The sequence below is a fragment of the Phyllostomus discolor genome, chromosome 7 (genome assembly GCF_004126475.2).
Source record: "Phyllostomus discolor isolate MPI-MPIP mPhyDis1 chromosome 7, mPhyDis1.pri.v3, whole genome shotgun sequence".
Taxonomy (NCBI): Eukaryota; Metazoa; Chordata; class Mammalia; order Chiroptera; family Phyllostomidae; genus Phyllostomus; species Phyllostomus discolor.
This window is the reverse complement of record NC_040909.2, coordinates 73,643,545-73,663,927: the sequence shown is the minus strand read 5'-3', so window position 1 is coordinate 73,663,927 and position 20,383 is coordinate 73,643,545. Positions and strand designations below refer to the sequence as shown.

The window sequence follows — 20,383 nt, the reverse complement described above, 5'->3', positions numbered from 1 at the left end:
TTAAAAGTCATAATTTGAAAATGAATTTTTAGTAATTATGAACTTAATAATTTTATTCAATAAAAATGCCATCCCTAGCTATTTTAGAGATACAATCTTATAAGAATAATCCAAACAGTAAAATAGGGAAATGCCAGTGCCTAAAGGATTATTCCAGCCTCAATCACAGCATCACATTCAGAGTTCTCTGAACATTGGGCCTCTTTCTAATGGCACTGAAGGTCAGCTCTTTGCCTTTGTGAAGAGGTCATGTTACCATTTTACATATTTTCTCTTTTGGACAAATATAGTTGTTTGATTAAGGCAATTGGGCCAGACTGTGGCTGGGTCATAATTAACATTCAAAATTCTTGGTTCTGCTTGGATTGTGTCTATAATCATTTTATCAGTACTGTCATGGACACTTAATTTTAGAAAACAAGCTTTGAAATAGTTCTTAAGTTATTTTAGATTTCTAGGGAAGCAGCTTTGTTTTGGAGGTAAATGTTTTATAGATCTCTTCAACTACTGAGGAAGTGACAAAGGGAAATAAAATATTCTATTAGGAAAAGAAGGTCTTTATTTGTATTATTTGAAAGCAGCAATATTGTCTGCAACGCTGCTTTAATATCGTCTGAAGACAAACATGGCTGAATAATTATCATCTTTGGCCCCTTCTCCCCTAGTTTAGGGAAAGCTGTTAGGGAGGGAGGGTAGACTGGTGGCTCAACAAAGGCCTCCAGTTTAGTTAACCATCTTCCCATATCCTTCCAAGTTTGCCAGAAACATAGCCTGATTGGAATGTACTCATGAAGGATAGTGCATTCTATCCTTTTGTTGTCACACATTGTTTTGTTAACTTCTTTCCTGCCTTTTATGTGTAAGTCATACCAAATATTGAAGAGTGGACTTACATTTGTTAGACTGATGCTTCATAATTGAAATAATCATTGTAAAGGTCATACAGTGTTTTTTTAAAATCACACACTGATCACTTCTTGACCTTTTGGCTAAGATCAAGTGTAGTATCTGTTCTTATCAGTTGAATGTCTGATACACCCTCTGTCCAATTAGGAGTGCTGTAACTAAACTGATACAGTATTCTGTCCCCGTTGGTGCAGCTCAGTTGGTTGGATCATCAACCTGTAGACTGAGAGGTTACTAGTTTGATTCCCATTCAGGGCACATACCAGGTTGTGGGTTCGACCCCCACTCAGGTCACATAGGAGAAGGCAACTGATTGATGTTTCTCTCACATCTGTCTCTCTCTCTCTCTCTCTCTCTCTCTCTTCCTCTCTCTCTAAAAGCAATGAAAAAGTAAATAAACTGATACAATGTTCTAACTAGGAAAAAAACAGGCCTATTTTCTTGGTTAATTGGTTTCATTTTAACAAAAGTTATATATTTTACCTTTAAAAAAATCACAGATCAGCCCTGACTTGTGTGGCTTAGATGGTTGGGTCACCCCACTAAGTGAAATGTCGCTGGTTAGATTCCCAGTCAGGGCACATTCCTGGGTTGCAGGCTGGTCCCCAGTTGGGGCATGTGAGAGGCAACCAGTTGATGTTTTTCTTTCACACATTAATGTCTCTCTCTCCCTCTTTCTCCTTCCCTCTCCACTCTCTAAAAAGAAATCAATAAAATGTTTTTTTAAAACTACAGATAATTTAAGAGAAAATATAGACTGTATGATTACCTCTTGAAATTTTTTCTTCCAGAAGTTGTTCCTAGCACTCAATGATCTGTGAATATCAGAAAATACCAGCTTAAGAGTAGTCGTTACAAAAAAGGTTTTGCCTTGAAAATTTTCAAAAGGATGTATATTTTCAGAAGTGGCTCATGGGAAAGTTCCATTAAAACTGCTTCTTTCACTTCATATATTTGGGCATACTGACAGATATCCTATCAACATGACAGTCTTGTTAGAACTATTGGAACTGCGAGTTTAGGCATTGAAAAGTTAGTGTTGTTTCATGGGAAGATGGGCTGGTCTCATATCTAAACTCCAGGAGACTGCCACCAGTGATCTTCATATGTGTTGTGCTTTTGGTATTATTTGTAATTTCTTTTTCTTATTTAATAAGCAAATGTATGGGCAACTAATTATACATTTTTGTTAATGAGTATACAGTATATAAAGATGAAATCTGTGACAATAACAATATAAAGAAGAGGAGATGGAGATATACAAGAGCTGACTGTTTATATAGTATTGAACCTGAGTCGGTATTGTTCTGCTTAGAAAGTTAAAAGTTTAAAGTGTTAAATTTCATCTTTTTATTAAATGGATCATTTTTTGTCCTGTATTTTTCCCTCTAGAAGGTTTAGAAATTATTTCATTTATCTTCTATTGCTTAAGTGGTTATTTTTACTTTTTTAGAATGCCCATTGAAATGTGTGTTAATCTATGAACTTCTAAAATTAATTTCTATATCCTGCCTTACCAAAAGGGCAGAATCTTAGCACATTATTATTTCCTTTTTTTCTCATTACTTTTTATGCTTAGTCACTTAAGAATTTAGTTTTTTAACTTTGTTAATTACTATATATTTCAACTTATTTACAAGTTTTACTAGGTTCTTTGCTTACTACTGCTAAGCCAATATTTTATGTATATTCTTTCTTGGGTCATATATTCATTTTCTGTTAACCATCCTTGAACAAATCAGCTCTACAGAAGATAAATGTATTTCTGAGTTCTCAGTGTCTACAGATACTTTCATGGCATTGCCCTTCCATTTGATACCCATTTGACTGGGTATCACTTGAGATACCCAGTACATCTCCAGATTTCTTTTAATACTCAGTTTTTCTGAAAGATTTTCTTTCTTTATTTTTAGAGAGGGAAAGGGAAGGAGAGGGGAAGAGAAACATCAATGTGTGGTTGCCTCTCATGCACCCACTACTGGTAACCTGGCCCACAACCCAGGCATATGCCCTAGGCTGGGAATCAAACCACTGACCCTTAGGTTCCCAGACTGGCATTCAGTACACTGAGCCATACCGGCCAGGGCTAACACTCAGTTTTGCTAATGAGAAAAACTGTTTGCTTTTTAAAGTTATTTCTACTCTATTCTGAACTACATAAATAATATGATACCATCAATATTTTGAGTTATGAAAAAGGTACCCTGAACATAATTGTATTAAAGTAACCACAGATGCACTTTTTAAAAGAGCAACTCTGACACTCGTTGTCATGTAGACCAATTCCTTTAATCAGAAAGAATAAAACAAAGCCTTTGCATCTTACTGCCTAAGAATCAAAATTGACTTAAAGCCTTTTGAAAATTTTAGGCTATCTCAAAGCCTCAAGTAAAAAAAAAATCATTGGTATTTTAAACCAAAGTAAGAAATAATGTATATGTTTGTGCAAAATGCCAAGTCTGATTTTCCAAGAGCCTTGCATTACTCTAAGTAAAATTCTGTCTACATCTCAAACTGGTGTGTGTAAAGATTGTAAGTTGGGTGTGATCCATCAAACTCATACCACATCCCAACTTTAATCTTTCTCTGGAAAACATAAGCTAGATAAAATTTATAAGAAAACGTTTAAGTTGGAACTAACTGCTACTAGTGCACTTTATGTAGGAGAGTTAGCATTTTAACCATCTGATTTTTTTCAGCAGTAATGAGGTATAATTGACAAAAGAAATTGACAGTTATTTGAAGTGTACATCATGGTGATTGATCTACAATGTGAAAGTTTCCCCTCATCTAGTTACTTAATATATCATCACCTCAAAGCTCACATGTAATTTATCTTTGGGGGATGGTGAGAACATTTAAGTTCTGTTGTGAGCACATTTTAATTTTTTGCAGTTTTATCAACTGTAGTCACGATAGTTTCCATTAGATCTGCAGAACTTACTTATCTTAATAATTGAAAATTACCTGCTTTTAACAACTCTCCCTGTGTCCCCCCAAAGCCCTAGCAACCACTTTTCTACTCTGTTTCTATGAGTTTAACTTACTGTTCTTAGATTCCACATACAAGCGACAACATGCAGTATTTGTCTCTCTCTGTGTGAGTATAATGTTCTATTCATATTGTCAGAAATGGAAGATTTCCTTCTTTTTCATGGCTGAAGAGACTCCATTATGTGTATACATGTATGTGTATATAAGTGTGTTTTTCTATAATGTGTAACTACATACACATCTTTAGTCATCCATTGATTGGCACATAGGAGTTTGTTAGTATGTATTTTGGAAATTAACTGCTTATCTGATAAATGATTTGCAAACATTTTCTCCCATTCAGTAGGTTGCCCTTTCATTTGTGCTGGTGTTGTTCTTTGCTGTGCAGAAGCTTTTTAGTTTGATATAGTCCTCCTTGGTTATTTTTGCCTTTGGTGTCATATCCAAAACCCATCACCAAGGCCTATGTAAAGGAAATTACCATCTGTGTTTTCTTCTGGGCGTTTTATGGTTTTAGGTCTTGCATTCATCTTTATTCCACTTTGACTTATTTTTTCATATGGTATAAGATAGAAGTCTTATTTCATTCTTTTGCATTTGGCTGTACAGTTGTCCCAGGAACATGTATTGAAGAGACTGGTATTTATCCAGTGTATATTCTCAACTGTTTAGCTAGAAGTTAATTGACCATGTATATATGATTTATTTCTGGGCTTTCTGTTCTATTCCATTGATCCATTTGTTTGTTTTTATTGCAATAGTTTGAAATCCAGCTTGGTTCTTTCTCCAGATTGCTTTGAATCTTTCATGCTTTCAAAGAGATTTTTAAGATTGTTTTCTAACTTCACTTTTGGAATGGTTGTTTTTAGGGTATAAAAATGTTAACCGACTTTTGTGTATTGGTTTTGTAAGCTACGACTTCACTGAATGTGTTCATTAGTTCAAACAGGTTTTGTGGCAGGGGGCATGGAGTAGAATCTTCTGTGTTTTCTATTTCCTTTCCAGTTTGTATGTTTTTTGTTTCTTTTTCTTTCCAAATTGCTCTCAGTATGACTTTCAGTACTATGTTGAATAAAAGTAGTAAGAATAGGCAATCCTTGTGTTTTTCCTGATCTTAAGGGAAAGGCTTGCAGCTTTTCAGGCAGTAAGCCACTTTATCTATTTTTTTTTTCTGATCTCAATAGTATCCCACAGATGATATTGAGTATAGTATCATCTGTGAGATTGTCATACATGATCTTTAGTATGCTGAGTTAAGTTCCTTCTCTACCCAGTTTGTTAAGAGTTTGTATCATGAGTATATACTGAGTTTTGTCAAATGCATTTTCTGCATCTATTGAAATGATCATATGATTTTCCATTTTCATCTTGTTAATTTAATATCCCACAGTAACTGATTTTCAGATGTTTAAACTATCCTTGCATCCCTGTAATCAATCCCACATAGTGTATGAGCCTTTAAATGTATTATTGTAGTTGGTTTGCTAATATTTTGTCAAGGATTTTTCTGCCTATGTTTATCAGAGATAATAACCTGTATATTCTTTTCTTGTGATATTCTTCTTGTTTGTTTTTTGTATCAGGGTAATTCTGGCTTTGTAAAATGGGTTTGGAAGTGTTTCCTCATCTTGTTTTTTGGAACAGGTTGTGAAGTTTTGGTATTCTTTAAGTATTTGGTAAAATTCACTGTTGAAGCGATCTGCTCCTGGACTTTTGTTTGCTGTGAGGTTTTGATTACTAAATCACTGCCTTTACTCTTAATTAATCTGCTCATATTTTCTGTCTGTCCATGATCCAGCCTCAGTTGGTTGTACATTTCTAGAATTTATCTGTATTTTTAGGTTGTTCAATTTGTTGGACTAAAATTGATGCTTTGTATTTGTATAGCATCAGTTGTAATGTTCTTCTTCTTTTATATCTGATTTTACAAAATTTATGTGAATCCTCTTCTTTGTATGTGTAGTTAAAGGTTTGACTGTTGTGTCTGTCTTTTTATCTTATATTTAAAAAAAACAGCTCTTAGTTTCATTGATCATCTTTATTGTCATTTTAGTCTCTATATCATATGTTACCACTGTGATTTTTATTATTATCTTTAATAATATGATAACTTTGGGCTTAAACTTAGGGGATTTTTTTGACTTCTTTGTCTTTATAATGTAGGCATTTATCACATTGAATTTCCCTCTTAGAATGGCTTTTCCTGTATTTTATTAGTGTTGGTGTGTTGTTTACATTTTCATTCGTCTCAGGTATTTTTTTTTTCTCTTTTGATTTCTTCTTTGATCCATTGGTTGGTTGGGAACATGTTTTGTAATCTTCAAATATTTGTTAATTTTCCAGTTTTCTTCCTGTAATGGGTTTCTAGTTTCAAAACACTGTGATCTACTTTGGATAATATTCTATGTGCTTTTCAAAAGAATATGTGTTCTGCTGTTCTTAAGTGGAATGTTCTGTAAATGTCTGTTAAGTCCACCTGATATAATGTGTCTAAGTCCAGTAGTTTCTTTCTGATTTTCTGTCAGGATGATCTTCCAATGTTGAATGTGGGGTATTGAAGTCCCTCACTATTATTGTCTTGCTATTTCTTTTCATGTGTATTACATTTTCTTCTTTTCTCTAGGTGCTTCTGTGTTAGGTACATAAGCGTTTATAATTTTTATATCCTTCTGAACTGATCTCTTTATCATTATATAATGAGACCATCTTTGTTTTTTTCTTACAGTTTTTGTCTTAAAGTCTACTTTGTCTGACATAAATACAGCTTGTTCTGGTTTCCATTTTCATGGAATATGTTTTTCCATCCCTTCACTTAGTCTGTGTGTGCCCTTAAAACTGAAATGAGTCTCTTTTAGGCAGCATGATATTGGCTCTTTTTAAAATCAGTAAACCACTTTATGTCTTTTTTTTTCTGATCTCAATAAATTTATTTTTTTCTGTAACAAAGCATGTATATATGTATTTTATTGTTCAAGTACAGTTGTGTCCATTTTCCCACCACCATGCCCTCCTGTCCCACCCATCTCCACCTGTGTCTTTTCATTGCAGAAATTAATCTGCTTGAATTTAAAGTTATTATTGATAGATGTAGACTTACTCTTACATTCTTTAAAATTGTGAGACTGTTTTTCTTTTCTTTTTTTTCTTTCTGGTTCTCTGTGATTTAGTGATGTTCTGTAGTGGTATATTTTGATTCCTTTTGTTTTACCTTTTGTGTGTCTACTATACATTTTTATTTTGTTGTTACCATGACATTTACATAAAACCTCTCATAGTTCTAACAGTCTATTTTAAGTTGATAACTATTGTACTTAGCTTAAACACTCTGAAAATTAGAAATTTTTACACTTCTCCCTATTTTTGCTTTTAATTTCGCAATTCACATTTTATATTATTGTGTATCTACTACAGATCATTATAATCATAGTTATTTTTATACTTTTGTTTTTCACCTTTATGCTAGAATTATCAGTAATTTATTCACAACCATTACAATTTTAGACCATTTTAAACTAACTATATATTTAATCTTATATGTGAGTTTTATACTTTCATGTTACTGATTAGAGTTCATTTCAAGTTAATGAACTCCCTTTAACATTTCTTGTAGTGCCAGTCTAATGATGAAATGCTGCTATTTTTATGTGTTAAACTCTTTATCTCACCTTCATTTCTGAAGAACTTTGCCAGGTAGAGTGTTTTTGTCAACAGTTACTATCTTTCCGCACTCTGAATATATCATCTGCTCCCTTCTGACCCTTTAGGTTTTTGATGAAAAATCCACTGAGAGACTTATGGGGCTTCCCTTGTCATAACACACTTGTATTCTCTTGTTTTTAAGATTCTTCCTACTTCTTTAAATTTTGATAGTTTAATTATAACGTGTCTCATTTTGCATCTTTAGATTGTTCTCATTTGGAACTTCTGGGCTTAGTGCATCTGCATATCTCTTTCCCCAGGTTAGGGAAGTTTACAATCAATATTTCTTTGGTTTTATTTTTCTTTCTCTCTGTGGGACACCTGTTACACATATATTGGTCTACTTTCTGGTGTCCTATAAGTCTCTCAAAATATTTTCAGTTTTTCATTCTTTTTTTCTCCTCTGTTTGAATGAATTCCACTGCCCTATATTTGAGTTCATTGATTTATTTTACTGTTCAACCTTGATTGTTTTAAAACCGCTAATGAATTTTTCTATTTAATTATTCTATACTTCATCTCTATAATTTCTGCTTGGTACCTTGTTATATTTCTATCTATTTTTGATATTCTCACCTTGATCATGCAATGTTCTCTTGACTTTAGTGAGTATCTATAGGACAATTATTTTTAACTCTGTTGGATAAGTCACTTGTCTCCTTTCATTAAGGTTGGTTTATAGAGATTTTATCTTTTACTTTTGTTTTGAACATATCCTTGCTTTCTTTATTTTTATTGACTCTCTGTGTTAGTTTCTGTGCATTAAACAGCCACTTCTCCCAGTCTTAATAAACTGGACTCTTGTAGGATATGTACCTTGTAAATCAGACCAGCTTGAGCTCTTAACTACCTCTCAAACCTTTGTGATTGTCCAAGGTGCTGTCTTTGTTCTTAGTGACTCCCACTATTTGAGGGTGTACCAAAACCCATCAGTGTCCCAAAGGTATGGGAAAATTCCCATATATCTGTCAGACTCTAAGAGCACTACTGTTGACCCTTGAACAATGCTGTTTGAATTGTGCAGGTCCGCTTATCACAGATTTTTTTCAGGTGACCTGTGCTGTCAAATTGCATCACACAGTTTAACTAATTAATCCACACAGTTCAAACCTGTGTTGTTCAGTGGTCAATTCCGCAGTTGGAAATTCACGTGTGCAGAGGGCTAACAGTAGTTGTGTGAAGATTTTTGACTACAGGAGTAGTCAAGACCGCATTGTACAAAGATCAACTATGTTAACCACCTAAGCTGGAAAAAAATCAGGATGTTAAATATGCACAGGCAAGCTGTTTGATTGCCAAGATTCTTCTTTTCCACAGCTGTGACACAGAGCAATCCAAGGAGGTTATGAAAATGCCATGTGTAAGCACCCAAAAGGTTGCCAGTAAGTAGTAGCAGCTCAAAAAATGGTATTTGAAGTTGAACTATAAATACTAAGTTGGAAGCCCAGTCAGTGGTCTATCCAGTTCTCAACTTGTTACCTTCAGTCTCTCTTTCCTGGCAGGTATCTCACTCCTTGTATATCTTACCTGCCCAGTGACTTGTCACTCCTGGATCACTACCTCTACCCCTGTAGAATTTTTGATTCTTCATGGACTTAAGTCACCAGTTCACATTTGTTTAAATATCCTCTCTTGTCCCCAAAGGGATTGTAAATGACTTTAAAAATACAAGATTTCAACAAATGTACAAATCTACATGCAAGAGAAGCAAAGAAGCAGTGGTAAAGGAGATGTAAGTCAATTCCAAGGCTCAAGCTCAGCATTCAAAAGATTGAGTACACATAAAGCACTAATAATTCTTTTTCTTTTTAATTATATTTTATTGATTATGCTACTACGGTTATCCCAATTTTTCCCCTATTGCCCCCCTCCACCCAGCAATGACACTTTCTCTGGCAGCCCCCATACAACTGTTCATATCTCTGGGTCATGCGTATAAGTTCTTGGGCTACTCCATTTCCTACTCTGTAATGTACATCACCATGGTTATTCTGTAACCACCAATTTGTACTTAATCCCTTCACCTCTTTACTCAATCCCCCATGGCCCTCTCCCATCTAGCAACCATTGTAGAGGTCTCCATATCCATAATTCTGTCTCTGTTCTTCCTGCTTGCTTAGTGTGTTTTTTAGATTCACTTGATAGATACGTATTTTTGCCATTTTGCTGTCTATGGTTTTGATCTTATTTTTCTTTAATAAGTTGATTTAACATTTCATATAATAATGGTTTGGTGGTGATAACCTCCTTTAGTTTCTTCTTGCCTGGGAAGCTCTTAATTCTCCCTTCTATTCTAAATGATAGTTTTGCTGGGTAGAGCAGTCTTGGTTATAAGTCCCCGCTTTTCATGACTTTGAATATTTCTTGCCAAGTCCCTTCTAGCCTGCAAAGTTTCTTTACAGAAATAGCTGACAGTCTTATGGGAACTTTTCCCTGTGGGTAACTAACTTCTTTTCTCTTGCTGCTTTTAAGATTCTCTCTTTATCTTTAACCTTTGCCATTTTAATTATTTTTTAATATATTTTATTGATTATGCTATTACAGTTGTCCCATTCTCCCCCTTCACTCCCCTGCCCCCTGCCCCCCCACCCACATTCCCCCCTTTAGTTCATGTCCATGTGTCATAAGTTCTTTCACTTCTACATTTCCCACACCATTCCTGCCCTCCCCCTATTTTCTACCTATTGTCTATGCTACTTATTCTCTATATCTTTTCCCCCTCTCTCCTCCTCCCACTTCCCTGTTGCTAACCCTCCATGTGATCTCCATTTCTGTGGTTCCGCTTCTGTTCTCTTTGTTTGCTTAGTTTGCTTAGTTTGCTTTTGTTTTAGGTGTGCTTGTTACTATCTGTGAGTTTGATGTCTTTTTTTACTGTTCATATTTTTTATCTTCATTTTCTTAGATAAGTCCCTTTAACATTTCATATAATAAGGGGTTGGTGATGATGAACTCCTTTAACTTGGCCTTACCTGAAAAGCACTTTATCTCCCCTTCCATTCTAAATGAAAGCTTTTCTGGATAGAGTATTCTTGGACGTAGGTCCTTGCCTTTCATGACTTGGAATACTTCTTGCCAGCCCATTCTTGCCTGCAAGGTCTCTTTTGAGAAATCAACTGACATTCTGATGGGAACTCCTTTGTAGGTAACTGTCCCCTTATCTCTTGCTGCTTCTAGAATTCTCTCCTTCATTTTTATCTTGGCTAGTGTAATTATGATGTGCCTTGGGGTGTTCCTCCTTGGGTCCGACCTCTTTGGGACTCTCTGAGCCTCCTGGACTTCCTGGAAGTCTATTTCCCTTGCCATATTGGGGAAGTTCTCCTTTATTATTTGTTCAAATAACTTTTCCACTTGTTGTGTTTCCTCTTCCCCTTCGGATATTGGAACATTTAAAGGTGTCCTGGAGGTCCCTAAGCCTCTCCTCATTTTTTTGAATTCTTGTTTCTTCATTCTTTTCTGTTTGGTTGTTCCTTTCCTCCTTCTGGTCCATTCCATTGATTTGAAACCCAGTTTTCTTTCCGTCACTATTGGTTCCGTGTGCTATTTCTTCATTTCACTTATTGTAATCTGCATTTTTTCATGGATTTTATGACCAAAGTCCACCAATTCTGTGAGCATCCTGATCACCAGTGCTTTGAACTGTGCATCTGATAGGTTGGCTATTTCTTGGTCGCTTAAAAAAATTGGCTCTGGGGCTTTTAACTCTGTTTGAGCCATCTTTTTTATTTTATTTTATTTTTTTCCTTTGGTCTGGTTGGGCCAGTTACATATGAGGGGCGGAGCCTTAGGTGTTCACGGGGGTGGGGCACCTCAGTCACTGGGTTGTGATATTGTATGTGGGGGCGGGGTCTGAGAGGGAACACTGGCGCCTGCTCTGCCCTCACCAGGATTCCAGTTTCCCTTGCCGCTTCTCACAAGCAAATTGGTCCTGTCTGGTGCTGGCTCCCCGGCAGGTGGGCTTGTGCACTCTCTCAGACTTTGTGGGTTTCTTCAAGGAGCCTCCTGTGAGGCTGATAGAATCTCCCAGCCTCAGCTCCCACAGGTGTTTTGGTGCCTTCAGGCTTTGTTTTCTGGTGCTGGGTCCCTAGGTTGCAAGGTCTGTGTCTCGCTGCCCATTTTTGCTAAGTTCTGCCTGCAAATGTGCGGCTGCGGACAGCCAGCTGCCTTACGCGCCTTACTGGGTCTGCTGTTTGCCTCCCGAGCCCAGGATTTGCCACTGGTCTGTCAGCTGTCATCTGCGGTCTGCACCCTGCATGCCCGCGTCTGCCAGCCACCGATTTTTCCTGCCGGTACCCCTCGACCCCTCTCCATAGGCCTCCGATTCTACCCCTCCTTACCTGACTGGATGTATGGTATTCAGACTTCCGTTGGGTTCATTTCTCTCTGTTCTGGTTGTTTTTTGTTTGTAAATTCTTGTTGTCCTTAATTTTGGTTGCGCAAGGAGGTACAGTGCAACCACCTATGCCTCCATCTTGGATCCTCCCCGCCACTTTAATTATGGTGTGCCTTGGAGTGGGCCTATTTGCATCCATTTTGTTTGGAACCCTCTGTGCTTTCTGCTCTTGGATGTCTGTTTCCTTCACCAAGTTAAGGAAGTTTCCTTTCATTATTTTTTCAAATAGATTTCCAGTTTCTTGCTCTTTCTCTTCTCCTTCTGGCACCCCTGTGATGGGAATGTTGAAATACTTGAAATTGTCCCAGAGGCTACTTACAGTATCTTGGTTTTTTCAGATTCTTTTTTCTTCATTTTCTGATTTTTTCTGATTAGTTGTTTTTTGTTTCCTTATGTTCCAAATCATTGATTTGATTCTTGGCTTCATCCACTCTACTGCTGTTTCCCTGTAAATTGTTCTTTATTTCAATTAATATTCCTTTCACTTCTGACTGGATCTTTTTTATGCTGCTGAGGTCCTCACTAAGTTCCTTGAGGATCCTTATAACCAGTGTTTTGAATTCTGCATCTGATAGATTGCTTATCTCCAATTTGTTTAGTTCTTTTTTTGGAGTTTTTAATCTGTTTCATTTGGGCCATGTTTCTTTGTCTCCTCTGGCAGCTTCCCTGTGTTTGTTTCTATGTATTTAGGTAGAGTTGTTATGACTCCTTTTCTTGATAGTGTAGCCTAATGTAGTAGGTGCCTTGTAGGGTCTAGGGGCACAGACTCTCCTGTCATCCAAGCTGGGTACTTGAGGTGCGCCCTTCATGTGTGCTGCCAGACATGGCACCTTCTTGTAGGTGGGCCTTGCTTCCTGTTGGCAGATCACTGGGAGGGATTTACCTAGGCCAGTTAGCTACAAAGACTGGCTGTGACCAGTGGCCACCAACCTCCATCTTCTGTGAAGGAGCAGTTATTCAGGGGCATTTGTGCATGGTGGTGGTACTGTGACTTGGCCTGTGCTGTCCACTGGGTGCTCAAGCTCTGGGGTTTCCCAGGTGGTTCAGGTCAAGGTTGCCCAGGGCTTCCTTGCATGAGCTATAAAGCAATCTGAGATGGCTGCTACTTTATGCTTAGAGTTTCCCAGGCAAAGCCAAACTGAATCTTGGTTGGCTGCTGGTAGCGCTATGCCTGGCACCACTTACTGGAGGTCTGGGTGTTGGGGGCTCATTGAAGCCAGCAGTTACTTGTTTGATAGGATTCAGGAAGTTGTGAAACATGAGCCAAGACCTGCCATTAGTATGGCAAGGTCATAGTTAACAGTTTGGGTGGGCCCTTAAGTTGGGTGGAATGGAGTCTCAGGGGATATCCAGGGCAGAGCAAACAGTGTTAGCCAGATTGATGGAGTCTCAGATATGGCACCTGCCTGGTGGCTCTGTGGCTCAGTTGTGGGAGGGTTCAGAAAAGGTCAGTGGCCTCTGCCACCTTTCTGTCTGGGGAAAGCTGTCCCCTAGCTCCCACCTTGATGCCCATACACCTTCCTTCCTTCTTGTATGCCTCTGGAGCCTTTTAAGCTGCTACCCCAGTGGTGGAGCTAAGAGGGAGTGAGTCTGAGTCAATCCATGTGTGGGTTCTTTAATAGGAACTGCTTGGGACTCCAGAAGTTTCTTCCACCCACTCAATTCCTGCTGGTTTTGAAGCCAAAAATTATGAGGACTTATCTTCCTGGCACTGGGACCCTGGGCTTGGGAACCTGGTGTTGGACTGGGACTCCTTGCTCCCGAGATATCCTTCCTGTTTTTTATCCGCCACATGTGGATGTGGGACCAGACCTTTTCATGTCTCTGCCACTGCAACCATTCTGAATGGATGTGGTTTCTTTAATTTTGTACTTGTGAGACTTCCATTCATCTTGATTTCTGATGGTTCTGAATGATGGTTGTTCTATTTTATAGTTGTAATTTTGATGTGGTTATGCGAGGAGGTGAGCCATGTTTACCTATGTCACCCACCATCTTTAGCACTACCATTTCAGTGACACTTTAGAAAATTTTTCTTATAAGGGTAGAACGATAGTGTAAAAGAAAACAATATAGTATAGCAAATTTAAAAACCAGTTTAATGGGATCAGTTCTCTTAATGTCTGTTGTTGCAAAAGTTGCTTGCATAATAGCTGATGGCTTTCAGTGAGATGGTGGATTTTATAGTATTTATTGTTTCGCTTATCATGAGATTATTTTAATCGTCTTTGAACATTTCATAAATAAGTGAAATAGAGATAAACATAAACATATTTAACTTAATGAAATGTAGTGTCTACTCCCAGTGTGTGTATAGCAGATGCTCAATAAATATTAGCTACTTAATGATTCACATTGATTGGTAATTCTTTCTACAGTACAGGTAATTTTTTTAAATATGTGGTCCTGATATATTTAATTAACTTGGCCAGTACTTTTTAAGCTATCTAGAGGAAAAAGTAAAAGCGAATTTTTAAGCTACTTCTTGATATATATTATTTCTCCTAGTTGTCTCTTGATAAATTTTAGGTAGCAATGAGTTTCAAGTTCTGCTCTGACATACTTTCATTTTTTGTTTCATTCAACAGATACTTTTAGAGTGCCAAGTGCCAGGGACACAGTCAATAACTTAATGGAGCCTGTCCACTAGTGGTAATAGTTCTGTAAGCAGCCAGCTATAACATGGGGGTTAAGAAACAGTGTATGTATAGAGATACAAACAGGGAGCATAGGAAGTCATGGAGAGACCCTGAAGCAGGCAGCCTGAAGAAGGTAGAGCTTTGCTGAGATCTGGAAGATGAGTTGAAGGGTCTTCCTGGGATTGGAGACAGTATGTAAAAAGATTTGAGAGCAAAATAACTCATTTGAGGAGAGGGAAGGAATCTGATAATGGAGAGAAAAGGTTGTGGCCCTGGATGGTGCTGGAGAGCTAGCAGCATACACAGCCAGAAGGGCTTGTACTATGTGCCAGGTATAGACTCGGTCTGGAAAGTAGAGGGGGTAGCAGAGCACATAATTGTCTGTGTTTCAGAAAATCCACCAGAAATAATGTGAAGAATAAGTTGGGGGTGTGGTAGTGAGCCTGAAGACAAGCGCACTTCTTGCAGTGACTAGGTGGAAGGACCAGGTAATTGAGACAGTAGCATTGGGGAGAAGTGACTGATTCCCATGCAGCTTAAAAGAGAGATTTAACTTTTGGGGTTGACTCTTTGGGCTTTTATAACTACATAGATAGTGGCACCTTAACGAAAACAGAGAAAACAGTTTCAGAATATTTTTATTTCTTGGTTGAACATAAATCAACCAGTTGTGCTTTAAAAGTCAGTTGAGCTGAGGCTGATGAAAGTGAGGAGCCTAAGAGAGATGTGTGCTTGAATCGAGGAGGATGTTGTCTTAGTCCATTTGGGCTGCTATGACAAATTAACATAGACTAGGTGTCTTATAAATAACAACAAAAAACCCCATTCCTCAGATTCCTTGAGGCTGGTAAGTTCGGGATAAATTTCTAGCAATTTTAGTGTCTGGTGAGTACCCACTTTTTGGTTCATAGCACCTTCTCTCTGTGTCCTCATATAACAGAAGGGTTAAAGGAGTTCTCTGTGTTCCCTTTTAAAAAGGCACTAATCCCATTCATGACTGACTGGTCATCCCCTAAAGAGCTAGTCTTCAAATACCATCACATTGGGAATTAGGATGTAACATGTAAATTTTAGGGGGACACAAACATTCAGCCTGTAGAAGGTGCCAGGGGCAATACCTGTGGCAAAATCATATTTGTCCCAGGAAAGATATTTTTGGCTCACTCGAAACACACAGCCACTCGAGGTGAAGTTTTTGATGTTCTACTTCACGAAATAGTAACATTTCTGAGTATTAGCAAGCATTCATTCCTCTATTAAGAAGAAAATCACAGCAAAGTGCTGATGAAGTATGATTGCCATGTGACGTCAGATGGATGCTATAAGATTAAGTAGCTATAAAATGTATGTCCAAATGATTTGTGTAAAGGAATGATTAACAAATAAGGAATCTTTGATTTTTGAATAATTGATCTGAAGTTATTTTTAGTTAGTAGAAGCAGCTGCTTATTGAGATCATCCCTAGGGTAATTTAACTTTTAGATAATTTTTTCTCTTTGTTCATTATTTCAGTTAGGGAGGCATTCATCTCATTCCAACATGATACAAAGTCAGTGAGTTAAAATTTTTAAAGTGAGGTGGAACTGTTCTGTTTTATTTTGTTAGGAATTATCTGATCTATTAGGAGACCATTTTCTCCTGGCTGTACCACAGTGGATGCAGCTTCTAGCACAGTGTCATAAATAGGTGACACTATAATGAGCTCCACAGCATGGCACACAACTGACTTCTGCTCATCAAGTAAAAGGAGAAAAAGCCGTAACAGCTGCCACTGATTCTGTTGCCAAGATTTCTTGCCCAGGCGATATAATTCTAGTGCTGAGCAGTAACCAAAGAGTGGCCTGAAGCTGACCTGCTCTTCCCAGACCAGGGATGTAAGGAGTCTAGGGCAGTTTGCCAGTATAAATTATAGGAATTCAGTATAAATTATAGTTGAAAGTTTTAAAAAGCTAATAGAACTATTATCTAGAGGAATTAAGATTTATCCATTTAAAATAATAAAATAATGTAATGAAGAACTGAGCAGCAATCAAGAACTGAGCAGCATTTAGTAAAACAGTTAAAGGCCATAATGCTGAAAGTTGTGATATTTTAGTATTTACCACTCATTTCTCTGTTTTAAAAATTATACATATTTAAATTACTTGGCTTTAAAGGCAGAAAGCTAAAGGTATTTCAAACTGTGAAGCATTGCCTCTCAAACTGTGCTTTTGAATAGTAAAGTGAATCATAGTAAAAAGAGGCAGTAGTCACCACCATAAAGTGAATTCATTTCATTTGAGACTGAGGATGGAAGAAAGTAAAATAGTATTTTGGAGAGTTCCTTTCCTTGCTTTAACAGTATTCGCCTGTTTTGAATCTGCCTAATAAATCAGAATGCATCCATTCCCTATTTTTCAAAGAATTTAAAATTTATTTTAGAGAGAGAGCAAAAAAGAGAGGGGGAGACACATTGATGTGTGAGAGAAACATCGATTGGTTGCCTCTCATACATCCCATCTGAGACCACGCCTACAACCCAGGCACATGCCCTAACTGGGAATCAAACTGGCAACCTTTTGCTTTGTGGGACAACACCCAACCAACTGAGCCGCACCAATCAGGGCCATCTATTCACCATTAATGACACCTTCTTGGTGTCACATAATGTGCTAGGTGCAGAAGATTTCAAGGTGAATACAAAGACAAGGCAAGATGGATTAAACATTGAAAGCAGAGGATTAGAAAGAGATTTGAGCAGTTATTTTATCTGAAATGTTATCAAATAGTGTTCACAGAATTGCTTAAATGTTGCATCTGCAACACAAACATTTATGTCCCTTAATATGTGGATCAAATATTTGATTAGATGAGTATGTTCTAATCTAATAATCCAAGGGGGAAAATGTCCTGCATTCCAACACAAAATAGTCTGTGTCCTTCTGTTTAAAATTTAAGGTTTATACTTGAAACTCTCCAGTTCTTACAAAGAGGAAATTTCAAGCATTCTTTGTGACAGGCAGTATTAGTAGCTAGCTGGCAGGTGATGTCAAATATTAAAATGGTGAACAGCTTCATTCACTAAACTGAAAATCTTCAATCTTGGATTGCTATCCTTGCTGCTCTTGGTGATCTCCAAGAAGCCTGTGTGTGCTTCCCCATGTGGCGTAGTTTAGATTTCAGAGTGTGACTTATCCATGCCAGCAAAGTTAACAGGTAGAGTCCAACTATCTGATTCCTGAAGTTAGGATTCTTCTTCAATCCTTTAATTGTGATTAATTAAAAGGGATTAATCTTTTTGAGGAATGGTGCTGGTTTTCCAGAAGAAAACTGTAGTGCTCACATTTTCACTAGATCATTTGATGTCAAAACTTAGAAACTTAAAGACTAATTTTATTAAACTCATCAGTACTTTTCTGATGAAGTGTTGGTAAATGCTACCATTCTTTGTTATAAAAGCAAAAGTTAAGGATACTGGAATGTTAATTCAAAATAATTGACAGTGAGGGATCTGAGGCCAGCCAATATGTTTCTTGAAGGACATAAGAATCACCAATGTACTGGCACTGTCTTCTGACGCGACATTGCTCTTTAATGTATACTAGATGGTATTATTTTCTGAGTGACTTTCTTGTTACAATATCACAGTGTTATTAATGAGTGAAGTATGATATAATGCTGTTTGGTCATTGCATTTCATTTACAGTTTGTAGTTATAAGAGAGATCTTGGGAAAGAGGAATATAATTTGAGATTTGTATATATATGCTAAGTGAAAAATGGAAAATTGTAACGTAGCTCTTGGAGTCCAAGATTAATAGTAAAAAGAACGTAGGCTTGAGGGAATTTTCTGGAGATGATAATGTTTTACATCTTGATAGTTGCTTGGCTTCCACAAGTGTATGCACTTGTGAAAACTCAGTGAATTCATGTAGTATTTGTGCACTTCTTTGTATGTACATTTTACGTATAGAAAACTTCAGTGAAATGACAGTGATTGTTGCTGCCCTTGCCAGTAGTTAACCCAAGCTATGGTGAAGGGTTTCTCCAGGTGCTTCCCTGACATTTTCTAATGTCCCTACACACACTGCCCAGACTTTATCAAAAATTCCTCCTTTACATTTGACACACAGTCTAATGAGATGCCAATTTTTTAAGATTGGGAGAGAGACTTACTTTATTTAGCTAATAAGGACAAACAGAGAAAGTCAAACAAAATTGAAGAGAGAATATGCCCCAAATGAAGGAACAGGAAAACCCCCCAGACAAAAACCCTAATGAAACAAAGGTAAGTAATTTGCCTGTTAAAGAATTCAAATAAATCATCAAGGATGCTCACCAAACTTGAAAGTAGAATAGAGGAACACAGACAGAACTTCATCATAGAATTAGAAAATAGAATAATCAATCAGAGATGCAGTCTAACTGAAATGAATAATCCATTACAAGCAATTGGTATCAGATTAGTTAACAGGGAAGAACAGATTAGTGATCTGGAAGACAGAATAATGGAAATCTTGCAATCAGAACAGCAGAATGAAAAAAAAAATATTCCTCAGAATGAGGATAGTATGAGATATCACTGCAATAACATCAAGAGGTCTAACATTTACATTATAGGGATTCTGGCAGGAGAAGAAAGGAAAAAGTATAGAGTATATATATGAAGAAATAATGGCTGTAAGCTTTCATATTCTGGGGAGGGAAAAAGACAAACAGGTCCAAAAATCACAGAGAGTTCTTAACAAGATGGACACAAAGAGGCCCAAACCAAGACATACTATAACAAAAATGGCAAAAGTGAAAAACAGACAATCTTGAAGGAAGAAAGAAGGGTCCAACAAATCATATATATATATATATGGAAACCCTATAAGTCCATCAGCTGGTTTCTCAACGTCAGGAATCAGGCTAGGAGTGTTGAAAGAAAGGCACCTACAACTTAGAGTGCTATATCCTACAATGTTAGCATTCAGTATTGATGGACAGATAAAGAGTTTTCCCAGAAAACTAAAGCAAACTAAAGGAGTTCGAGCAAAAACTAAAGGAGTTCACCATCACATAAGCCAGTTCTACAGGAAATATCTTGTGAGAAAAGGCAATAAGCAGAAATAAGAAAATTGCATAAGAAAAAAATCTCACTAGCAGAGGCAATTACATAATAAAGACAGTGAATCAATCACTTAACAAAATTAACTCTAAGTGCAATAAATGTTTAGAGGATACACAAAACAAAAAGATATAAAATATGATGTAAAAAACATAAAACAGAATGGAGAATAAAAATGCAGTGCTTCTAGAATGTGTTTGAACTTAATGCCTATTACCTTAAAATAAACTACTCTACATATAGATAGATAGATAGATAGATATGAACATCTTGTTAACCACAAACCAAATACATGAAAAAATAAAAGAACCCAAACAAAACACTAAAAGAAAACCAGCAAATCTAAAGCAATAGATCAAGAGAAGAAAGTAACAGAAGAAAAACAGAAACAACTGAAAACAATTAACAAAATGACAATAAGCACATATCTATCAATAATTACATTAAATGTAAATGGACAAAACTTTTCAATCGAAAGACATATGGTGGCCTAATGGATTTTGAAAACAACAGACCCATCTCTGTGTTACTTATGAGAGATAGCATGAGATTGAAAATTACACGCAGACTGAAAGTGAAGGGATGGAAAAACATACGCAAACATAAACAAAGAGAAAGCTGGAGTAGCCATACTCATATTAAACAAAATAGAATTTAAAACAAATAA

At 36.9% G+C, this 20,383-nt stretch overlaps 1 protein-coding gene, 1 long non-coding RNA gene and 1 pseudogene across 4 annotated transcripts in view; 2 read left to right on the top strand and 1 right to left on the bottom strand.

The window, feature by feature from the left end:
- The window catches only part of SPIDR (scaffold protein involved in DNA repair), a 389,382-nt gene that overhangs the window by 172,615 nt on the left and 196,384 nt on the right, over window positions 1-20,383 (top strand). The gene's annotated exons all lie outside the window — the stretch shown is intronic.
- Window positions 970-1,081, top strand: LOC114502225 (annotated as a pseudogene).
- LOC118501680 lies at window positions 5,105-18,567 on the bottom strand. The gene is made up of 3 exons (XR_004904314.1): window positions 18,553-18,567; window positions 10,876-10,878; window positions 5,105-5,849 (listed from the first exon to the last, which is right to left on the bottom strand). It is a non-coding gene; the product is annotated as an uncharacterized LOC118501680 (long non-coding RNA).